General features: G+C 39.0%; 1 protein-coding gene and 1 pseudogene across 1 annotated transcript in view; both read right to left on the minus strand.

Moving 5' to 3' along the window:
• Positions 1-995, minus strand: part of Nr2c2 (nuclear receptor subfamily 2 group C member 2) — a 31,118-nt gene extending 30,123 nt beyond the window's left edge. Inside the window, exon 1 of the mRNA XM_033759327.1 lies at positions 976-995. The gene's annotated coding sequence lies outside the window, so the exon portion shown is untranslated. The remainder of the gene's footprint in view (positions 1-975) is intronic.
• Positions 996-6,715: 5,720 nt separating this feature from the next.
• Positions 6,716-7,652, minus strand: LOC104871880 (annotated as a pseudogene).
• Between the last annotated feature and the right edge of the window lie 4,184 nt (positions 7,653-11,836).

Consider the following 11,836-nt stretch of genomic DNA (forward strand, 5'->3'; position numbering starts at 1 on the left):
GTAAAAAAAAAAAAAAAAAAAAAAAAAGAACACGTATCCAGAATAAAGAACTCTCAAATTCAGTAAGAAAACAAGGAACAACTTAAAGAAAAACAGCCAAAAACTTTGCAGATTCTTCAAGATGACATGGGCTGGCCCTGCACCCTCAGGTCACCTCTCACTGAAACCCAGGCTCCACCCGCACCAAGGAGGAGGGGAGCAGCCAGAATGCTCCTGCACTGCTGGCATGCAGAGAAAACACACCAGTGACTTTGAAAACAACTGGGAAATCTCTTAAAATATGAGGAAGCTTAGTGGTTGTCAGGGATAGATGTGGTCACAGCTGTACTCAAAGGGAATCATCATCTAGTGCTTTTATCACAAAAGGAGAAGAGCAGGAGAACCAATGAGGTAAGAATCATCCTGAGAATTTAGAAAGACAACAGCAAAATATGTGCAGAGGAAAGGCAGAAATGAATCAGAGATAACACAACTCTGGTGAGTTGCAGAAAGAAGACAAATGACACAAGTCATATTAGAATCAAAGGTAAGCTAGAACCAGAATGGCCTCAAATAGTAAAAATGTGAAATAAGGATGTTTTAAGAGACTATGTCAATGCATTTGAAGACTTAGACAAAATGGGCAAATTCTTGGGAAAATGTATAATTAAAAACAAAGCAACAAAAAAACCTTCTTAAGCCCCAGTAGTTTTCTGGGTAAATTCTGCAAACACTCCAGAAACAATCACAACTTTATATAAACTGTTACAGAGGGTGGAAAAGGAAATAATAACTGCCCAATTCATGTCATGAGACCAGCAAACCTTGATACCAAAACTTAAGAAAAACTGAAAGTCCATTTGGGGACACATATGGAAAATCACTTAACAGAATGTTAGCAAACTGAATCAAGAATGTGGATAAAACTCAGAACAAGCCAAGGTCACCCAGCCCACAAGTGGCAACATTACCAAGTCCATTAAGTCAGCATGTTACCTGATCAGAAGGGGACCTCACTCAGCACCGCAGTTAACATCACCTAAAACTCCTGGCAACCCCTGCAGTCTGAGTGCTCCTTATATGAAACGCTTGGCACCAGGAGGATTTTGGATTTTTTTGGATTTTTCAGCATTTGCATATACATAAAGAACTATTGTGGGAAGTGGACCCAAAGTCTAAACACACTTGTTTTATATACACCGTAAGCACACAGCCCAAAGGTGACTTTATGTGGCATGTCTCCAAATTCAGGTGTGGAACTTTCCCCTTCTAGGGTCAGCTGGCATTCATACAGTTTTGGATTTTTTGGATAGCACTTCAGATATTCAGATTAGGGCTGTGCCAGGCCCTGAAAGAAGCTCTCATACATATGTACTGGGAGACATACACCAGAATGTGTCCTGAAGTACTGCCCCTAATATCACCCATGGGCTGTCACCCTTCAAAGGGACACATGGGCAGCCCAGATATTTCCTAGCAGAATGAAGCTGGAAGGTATATTCAAATGATAGAATACTGTACCTAGGAGTAGATTCAGACATCAACATGGACAAATCTCAAGACACAAATTAAGTTGGGCATGGGGGCACATGGCTACAATCCCAACTCTGTAGAAAGCTGAGGCAGGAGGATCACAAGTTTGAGCCCAGCTTGAGCAACTTAGTGAAGCCCTGTCTCAAAAATATAAAACAAAACACAAGCTGGGGATGTAGCCCAATGTGAAGACTGGGATTACAAAAAAAGAAGACAATATATCACTTAGGAGTAACATCCGGGTGGTACAAATCACAAGGAAAAGCAGAGTGAGGTCCCTGAACCTTGGCCAGCAGTGATAAGGTGTTGTAGTGAGGCTGTCACCTGTCATCTGGAGGAAGACACCCATGCTGGTGTTAGCTTGGGCCTGCTCTCAGCACTGACTCTCCCACCCCACCCAACCTGCATGTGTATTTCATCTGTGAGAGCCCATGGGCTTAAACCCCAAAGATAGTATATTCAACCCTGTGGGGAAAAGTCCAAGGATCCTTCTTATTCAAAAATTGAAGTTTACATCCCCAAAATGTGACATGCAGAAAAATATCAAATACAAGAGCTCACAAACTTGGGCTCTCGCTCAAGATTCTTTGGGACTTGCCCCATGAGAAAGGGAGCGTTGGTGCAAAGGCACTCAGAGCCCGAGCACCAGATGGGCCACTGAGAAGCAGCTTCTCCCCACCACGTTTTGGGGCCACACAAACCCAGAGGCTTCTCCCGCTCTCCCTGGAGCCTGGCCACCTTGTCTCTGCTCCTTTATGCCCTGGCCTCCTCTCCTGTACCTGAGCTTCCTTCATTATGAAGGATACTGGGGCCCAGGGTGTAGATCAGCAACACAGTGCACACATGGCACACACTAGGTGCTGGGTCCCTTCCCCCGCATGTACACACACACACACACACACACACACACACACACACACACACTCTCCACAGGCTCCAGGCTAAACCCCAGTGGATGACTCGGGCACAGTGCTTAGCAGTGTCTGTCAACAGCAAGGGTTGGGTGGCTATTACTGCTGTGTTCTGCTGAACTCAAGTCATGTCTGTAATGTGAATTTTAGTCTACAAAATTTAAACAGAAAAATGCTGCCAGAACATGAGTGGAAATAATGCTGTTTTGCAGGCGCCTGCTCCGGCTGCTCAATAATCAGGGCACAGAGTGCGAGATGTGTGGCGCAGTGGCGGCAGGGACACGGGCCGACATGGTGCGTGAGACTCACCCACCATGTGCTGCTGTGGAAATGCTGGCTGGCTGTAGCGTTCTCGCCTCATGCATTTTACAAACCTTTACGCTTAGTGCGTACCTGGAACGCTTCCTATGTGCGCTTCCGTAAAGCTACTTTCATGCTTAAAAGCTGGCTGACTGCGCTGCGGGGTGGCACTCAGGGCCCTGCATGGCGGGCTGTGCTCTCCCTGAACTCCAGCCCAGCTCTTCTGTCTTCCCAATAAACCCCCGCCCAGTGCTTGGTCTGTGTCCTTAGTCCATGATTGCATTCCTCATGGGTATGGCCTATGACACATCTTATTGCTTCTTATTCCTCCTCACCACGCCTTCCCCTCCCTGCATCTCTCTCAGTCCCCTTCCCATTTGCAAAAGTTCTATCTCCCTGATTCCTATTATTTTGCTCTTTAGTTATGATGTGGGCTTCTCATCTAAGCGAAACCACGTGATATTTAGGCTTGTGTGTCTGACTTATTTCACTTGACATTATGGTCTCACGGTGCATCCGTTTTCCTAAAATTACCCATTTACTCTTTAAAAATTATTTTTATTAGTATGTTTCCATAGTACTCACATTCATCATAGGAAATCTGTACCTGAACATATCTTAATTTTTTTGTTTCCTATTCCTCTCCCCTCTTTTCAACCCTTCTTACCCTACCCATTTACAGAAGTTGTTTCCATTTTTTCGTTCCTTTCCCCTCCTCTGTACCTTGTTTCCCTTCACATTTGAACATGTTCTTCCTACTTCCTAATATCTGTCATCCGTTTTGTTGTTTGTTTACACTTAGGGCTTGTTTCCCATAAGAGAGAAGCAATGTGATACTTAAACTTGTGTGTCTTAATTATTTCACTTGAAATTATGGTCTCAAATTACCTACAAATGATTCAAATTCATCCTTTATGGCCGAGTAGTATGCCACTGTATATAAATACCACATTTTAAAAATCCATTCATCTGTTGATGGGCATACAAGCTGTTTCCAAGATTTAGCTATAATAAATTGTGCTGCTATATAAACACTGGTATGCATACTGCACTGCAGTATGATGCTTTTAACTTTCTGGAAGATGACTAGAAGGGAAATAGCTGGGTCAAAAGAAACCTCTAGTTTTAGCTTTTTGAGGGATCTCCATACTGATTTCCATAGTGGTTGTACCAGTTTACATTCCTACCAAAAGTGGAGAAGGGTTCCTTTAACCCAACAGCCCCACTAACCTTTGTTATTGGTTGATTTCTTTTTTTTTAAAAACACTTTAAGTTTTATTGAAAATGATAAACACCATAGTCTCATTTTATTTTTATTTATTTATTTATTTTGGTACCGGGGATTGAACTCGGGTCCTTGCACTTGCAAGGCAGGCCACTGAACTGCTGAGCTAAATCCCCAGCCCCATATTCTCATTTTAAAGTAAAATTGACAGCATGTCCCAGATCTTTCCTAGCACCCTTATCACTATTACAAAAAAAAGCTTCAAATCCAAAATAATAAATAAATGGCCCAGCTCACAAACATTTTTCTTGTGGTTCTAAGCCCTATGCTACTTACTTTTCTAAATTTTGCATTTGTGCCTTTTCAAGAATGGGTAGCATTTTTAAAAAAATGATTAATATTTGCAAGAACTGGATTTACTTTCCTCATATTAATTAGAAACAAAAAACCCACACATACCCTACTCAAACTCAGAGGATATACACATTTGTATACCTGCTTTAGATAATTTTTTCTCTTTACATATTACTATATAAGCCAATGTTTGATCCATGCTGCAAAAACTGTACAAAATGACAAGACCTGTTAATTCCCTAGGGAAACCTTAAAGCAAAAACAAAAGAGGAGGAGGAGGAGGAGGAGGAGGAAGAAAGAGGAGGAGGAAGAAGAAGAAGAGGATGAATAAGCACCACAAAGACGAAGAAGAAAATTCTTGTATAAACGTATGCCACAAGACAGTAGCCCAAAAAGGAGCATTAAATATTTACTCTCCTGCAGAAATAAGTATCTTGTCAGATAACCCCTGAAGCAAACAGGGGATTCTGGATTGTAATAAACAAGACTCCTGCTAGGGATGTAGCTCAGTGGCACAGTGCCTGCCTGGCAAGTGCGAGGTCCTGAGTTCTATCCCTAGTACTGGGGGGAAAAAGTTAATGAGATAAAAAGATTCCAAATTCTGTCCTATATTTCTCCACTGTATTAGTCTTGTTTTAGGGCTCTCTTTTCTTTTTTATCGTACTGGCCTCTGATCAGAGGCCAATTTTTACAGAAAATAGAAGATTGCTTAGTGTTCTATGGGTCTTTCTTTGGAAAGCTCCCTTTCCTCCATGATATTGGGATTAAACCCAAACTCTAGGTAGTCCCTTTATATTTCTGAATTGTACTAAATTTTTTTTTTTTTTTTTTTAGCACAAAGACTTCTTTAAGACTACAAACTTTACAAGTTGGTCTCATTAAACAATGACCTCAAGGAAGTTTTTCAAGTGGCATGAATCAAACACACAATTCAACAGTATACAGTTTACATTCATCTCTAAGTCTGAGATTAAGAAACTATTAGCTGGTTTCCACCAACTGGATTCAATATGGTTTGAAATTTGAGTAATAGCCATTAAATATTTTGTTTAACTATTAAACATTAAATCTTTTCCTGACTACCCAGACAGAAATGAAGAAAGCAGAAACAATAGGCTAGAGAAGAAACAGTTCAATTAACAGTCTTGTGTTTCTACATCTGTTTCAAGGGGCGGAATTTCAACATGTGTTTCAAAATTGCCTGGAATCTGGCTTTCCAAATATTCACCTCTACTTGGCATAAACCATTTTCTTCCTACAAAAGGTATCTAACTCTTATAGAGGAAGAAACCCAGGGAAAAAGAAGTGGGGTGGTCTGTTGTATGATGAAAGGGCCAGTATTACAATATGATACCTGTTTAATAACTTATACTGGAAGTTCTGCAGCAATAAAGGAACTGTCATTTCAAAGCCTTGCACCGAGTCTGTGACACACAGAAGAGCTCTTCCTGAGAAATTAAAAAACTTTAATCCCAGTTATTCCCAAGGCACCTTAAGCCTGGATTAAGTATGTAAAAGATTGAGATTTGTCCTGGCAGGAAACTATTCTTTACTATTTTTTCCCCCAGACCAGATAAACTGGCTAATCCAGTAACCTCAATGTCACTTCCTTTACATTCTCCGTTAATCCGTTTTCCATACTAACATTTAAACAACTTGCTAACACAGGTACAACCTCTCCTTTTTAAAACAACAGATGTTATAAATGCTAGGTTTTGCTAACACAACACTTAGGATTACTTAAAAGATGCTTTTCCCACAGGCAATTTATAGATGTGTCACCTCACAATCTTTATGCTAGCACTCTATGCTAATTACGCTGCAAACATTACTGAAAAACCAGGTTATCAATTATGGAAGGAAGACCAATGAGCAATAGCAGCAAAAGGGAAAAAACCAAAACAAAACAAAACCCTTGAAGGAAAAACCTTTTCTTTGTACTTTTGTTGCATTTTCTTAGAGAGTACAGCCACAATGCTACTGGCTATTTTATTAATACATCTATTTTGAACTGACAACGATATACAAGTTTTGTATTCTCAGTTAAATTTCTTAGACATTTAAGCTTCTGCTCTTTTCCCTCCTGCTTCCCAATCACATAGTCACCATTAGAAACAGTTCAGTCTTAAGCTGTGACTCACAGGGTACAGTGGTAGTTAGGAGCATCCTTCTTTATTAATCATCTTTTTCATCTCAAGTGTTCTCAAGTTTATGAATGGCTTAAGCATGTGACAGATGACTTAAATCACTCTTAAACATGGCTACCTGACATGGGAGTCCCACCCCAAATCACAGGTGGATATATCATGTCACCCATTTCATAACTTTCAAGTCCTGACCTTATGCAAAGTAGGCTCATTACCAAACATGAGAGCCTTTCAAATTTTGACAAATTTAGTTTAGAAACTGGTTTCTAGAGTTCCATCTCTTCTGTGCTAGCAGCTGTCTCCAAACTACTGTAAAGAGGCATTCTTGTTTGTGGAAGCTCCCAGAACAGTTCTCTTCTTTGCTGAAGGCAGTGCCAGTAGCTGCATGCTTAGTTTGGCTCTCTCCTATGAAGTTTTTAGCATTAGATAATGGCTTTTGCTTGTAAGAAAGATGTTCAGGGAGAGGTTTCTAGAGCCTAAGTTCCATGGAAGGATGGCTCATACACTCAATCATCTTTGTAAAGACTTCATCAAATTCTGGTATCAGAAAGGACAAGGCTGGGAGATGGTTAACATTTTTCTTTCAGCTTCAACTTCTTCATCTTCATCTATTATCCTGTTCTCAATCTCCTGGAGCCTCCTTTGTGCAACTTCACATTGTGGTTCTCCAGCTGTCTGATCCGTCTCTTCACAAATAGCATCTAACATACCAGGTACAGAAAGCCCACTAGTGCATGGCTTTACTCTGCGACTCTACATCCTGATGTGTACAGTTGTCATTAGGACCAGTACAGAAATCTGCTTCAGTCAGTCTTTTCATTCTTACTGGACAACTTTCATGACCCTTTTGACTTCGGGGAGAGCTAGAAGCAGCACAGTGCCAGATTCATCCTCCTCCTCTTCTTGCTCCTGTTTCTTTTTACAGTAAATGGAAAGACGTCAGAGAGCTGTGCTCCTTCCTACCCAGGCTGCTTGGGATGGTGTGGGGTCCTGGCCATGGGGCCAACTCTGGGCTGAGGGTTCCCAGCAGAAAGGCCTGGCCCAGAAAGGCCAGAGGCCATTGTAGGAGGTCCAAGCTGCTGCTCAAGGACTGACTGCTCAAGGGCCAGCCGAGCTTGGGCCAGAGGTTAAGAACAGACTACGACCTTGACCTGGCCTTCAGAGCCCTACCAGATTTCTTGATAGCAGCCATTCTTTCTGGAGTGAGATGGAATCTCAGTGTTTTAATTTGCATTTCCCAAATGACCAGTGATATTGAACATCTTTTCATATATTTACTTGCTGTTTGTACTTTTTCATCTGAGAAGTGTCTATTCATTTCAGATGCCCATTTTTAGATTGGGTCTTTGACTTTAGGGGGGTCTGATGTTTCTGAGTTCTTTATATATTCCAGATATTAGTTCTTTGTCCGAGAAGTAGCTGGTAAAAACCTTTCCCCATTCTGTGGGTTGTCTCTTCACTCTGTTGATTATTTCTTTTGCTGTGCAAAGCTTTTTAATTTGATGTGATCCTAGGTGTTTTTGAGACGACGCCTTGCTACATATCTTAGGCTGGCCTTGAACTCACTATGTAGTCCAGCCTGGCCTCAAACTCATGGCAATTTTCCTGCCTCAATCTCCTGAGTGCTGGGATGACGGGCATGAGACACCATGCCTGTTGTTGACTTTCTGTAATATTTCCTGGGCAATCGGGGTTTTGTTCATAAAATCTTTGCTTACACCTTTGTCTTTGAGAATTATACCTGTTCTATCTTCCAGCAGATTGTTTCTGTTTTAATATTTAGATCTTTAATCCATTTTGATTTTAGTTTAGTGCATGGTGAAAGATATGGGTCTACTTTTAGTCTTCAGCATGTGGAAAGCCAGTTTTCCCAGCACCACTTATTAAAGAGGCTTTCTTCTAGGGAATGTGCTTGGCCCTTCTGTCAGAGATAAGGTAAGCTGAGTGTGCTTGAAATTGTTTCTGCATCTTCTATTCTGTTCCATTCATCCTTGGTGTTGTTGTTTGGCCAGTACCATGCTGTTTTTAACCACAGAAACTGTGTGGTATAATTTCAAACCAGGGATTGTGGAATCCCCTGCCTTGTCCTTGTTGCCCAGAATTGCTTTGCTATTCTAGGTCTCTTCTGGTTCCAAATGAATTTTAGGATTCTTTTCTCTATTGGTATTTTGACTGGCACTGCACTGTATACAGTTTTGCAAGTATGGCCATTTTCACTATATTGGTTCTGCCTAAGAACTGGGGAAATCTTTCCATTTCTGGATCTCCTTCTTGATATTCTTTCTTTTCCAGAGTACTGTAGTTTTCAATATAAAATTGTCACTTACTTTGTTAGATTGATTCCTAAGTACAGTAATGCCTTGGTTTACAAATGCTTCTGTCTGCAAACAATTTAATAGGCAAACAAATGTGTTCAGCAATATTTTGCTTCCATTTGCAAACTCCACATCAGGTGACAAACATGACCATGGCCATCTTCCCCATACAAATGCACCTATCTTCCCCCAAACTGTAAAACAAATTAAGTTCATAAACCAAGATCCTCCCGTATTTCATCACGATGTTCATTTTGAAAGGTATTTCCCTAATTTCTCATGTGGTGAGATTGTTATTTGGGTACAGGAATGCTACTGATTTTTGAGTGCTGACTTTGTATCCAGTTGCCCTGCTGAATTTGGTTATGAAATCTCTAAGTCTTTTGGTGGAATTTTTTGGGTCTTCTATGTAAAGTATCATTTCATCAGCAAATAATGAAAATTAAACTTCTTCCTTTCCCACCTATATTCTTTTTATTTCTTTCTCTTGTCCAATTGTTTTTGTTAATGTTTCCAGACCTATACTGAACAGGAGTGGTGATAGTGGGCATCGTTGTCTTGTTCCTTATTAAGAACATGAGTGAAAGCTTTCAGTTTTAACCTTTAGTATGATGCTGGTTGTTGGTTTGGCATAGATGGCCTTTATCAGATTGTGATAAAGACCTTTTTAAAATCATGAATGTGCTGGATTTTGTCAAATGCCTTTTCTGCATCTATTGAGGTGATTATCTGCTTTTTGTCCTTGATTCTCTTAATGTGGTATATTACACTTATTTATTTATTATCATTATCATTATTATGTTTTTGGTATTGGAGATTGAACTCGGGTCCTTGTGCTTGCAAAGCAGGCGGTGTAACCACTGAGCTAAATCCCCGGCCCTATATTACATTTATTGATTGGCATAGGTTGAACCTTTCCTGGATCCCTATTCGAATCCTTGAATCCTACTTGGTGTATAAACTTCTTACTGATTTGTTGCATTCTGTTTGCCAGTATCTTATTGAAGATTTTTGTGTTTATGTTCATTAGGAAGATTGGCCTATAGTTCTCTTTTGGTAGTTGGATCCTTCTCTGCTTTTGGTATCAGGATAATACTTTGAGGAATGACTTTGGTAATACTGCTTCCTTTTCAACTTCATTGAAGAGTTTGAGGAGCAGTGGCATTATATTTTCTCTAAAGTTCTTGTAAAATTCAGCAGTAAATCCATCAGGATAAGGGCTTTTCTTTGTTGGTGGATTTTTAAAAATTACCTTTCCAATGACATTAACTGACATTGGATTATTTAGAATTTTTATATCTACTTGATTCAGCATTGACAATTTGTATGTGCCTACAAACCTGTCCATTTTTTTTCTGATGTTTCTATTTTATTACAGTACAGGTTCTCAAAGTAGGTACTAATGATCTCCATTTCTGCAGAACCTGTTGTAATTTTACCCTTTTCATTCCTAATTCTATGGATTTGGGGTTTTTCTTTCCTTCTTTTGATGAAATTAGCTAAGGATTTGTCTATTTAATCTTTCAAAGAATCAACTCTTTGATTCATGGATTCTTTGTATTGTTTTCTAGGTCTTAAGTGCATTAATTTCTGCTCTCATCTTTATAATTTCTTTCTTTGTATGAACTTTGGGTTTAACTTGATCCTCTTTGTTTAGAACGATGAGGTTCATCATTAGCTTATTTGAACTCACTCTGTTTTTCTGATGTAGTAATTCACCACTGTTAATTTTTCTTACAGAGCACTGCTCTCATTTTGTCTTATAAGTTCTGGTATGTCATAATGGTATTATCATTTAATTGTATAACTGTCTTAATTTCTTAATTTCATCTGTGACCCTTGGTTGTTCAGGAGGATGTTCTTTAATCTCCAGGTATTTATGTAGTTTTTGTGGTTTCTTTGGCCACTGACTTTCAATTTAACTGCACTATGATCTGATAATATGAATGGGGTAGTTTCAATTCCTTTACATTTATGTAAGCATGTTCTATAACGTAGTATGGTGTATATTTTGAAGAAAGTCCTGTGTATTGCTAAGAATACATATTCATGTATCATGTACAGGTACAAATTCCCTATGATGATTGTTATTATGTATGCCTAAAATGTACCAATAAATGTTTTGGCATAAAATAAAAGTATGTGCATTGTATTGTTGTTGGGTGGAACACTCTGTAGATATCAACTAAGTCCATTTGTTCAAAGGCTTGTTTCAGCTCTGATATTTCTTTGATTTTTTTGTCTAGTTAATCTATATGTGACAGTAGGGTAATTGAGGCCCCCATTATAATTGTATTTGTACTTATTTGATATTTCATATTCATTAGGTTTTTTTTATATAGTTGGGTGCCCTGGTATTCAGTGAATATGCATTTATGTTCTGTTAATAAGTATGTAGTGACCTTCCTTGTTTCTTCTGATTGGTCTTGGCTTGAAATCCACATTGTCTGCAAATAGAATAGCTACCTCTGATTTTTTCCGGGTTCCTGTTGCATGGAGTATTGTTTTCCATCCTTTGACTTTTAGCATATGACGTTTTTATTTAAATGTGTTTCTTGTTTGCAGCATACTGTTGACTCTTGTTTCTTGATCCATTCTGCCAATTTATTTGATTAGTGAATTGTTATTTGATTAGTGGTTGTTTTCTTTTAGGGGTTGAAATATTTTTTCACTCTAAGCTTTCCTTAAGGATTTGTGTTGAGAGAAGTCTGCTGTGATTCTGATGGGTTTTCCTTTACAGGTGATTTATTTCTTTAACAGCATTTATATTTTGTTCTGTGCTGAATTTCTGGACTCTTCACTATTATATGTCTTGGTATAGTTTTTTCCAGTTGTGGCTAATTGGAGTTATAGATCCCTCACTTATCTACATGTCAAATTCTTTTTCCATGCTTGGGAAGTTTTCTGCTATTACTTCCATGAACAGGTTTTTGTTTTGAATGTCCTTTGTGCTATCTTCTGATTTACCTTTAATTCCAATTAATGTTATGTTATTCTGCTTTGCATTATTCAGCAGCTGCTGAATTTGTTTTTTTTTTTTTTTTTTTTTTTTTTTTGTTCTTTTTTTTTTTT

This window comes from Fukomys damarensis, unplaced genomic scaffold, assembly GCF_012274545.1.
Source record: "Fukomys damarensis isolate Sample0158 unplaced genomic scaffold, DMR_v1.0_HiC HiC_scaffold_37, whole genome shotgun sequence".
Classification (NCBI taxonomy): Eukaryota; Metazoa; Chordata; class Mammalia; order Rodentia; family Bathyergidae; genus Fukomys; species Fukomys damarensis.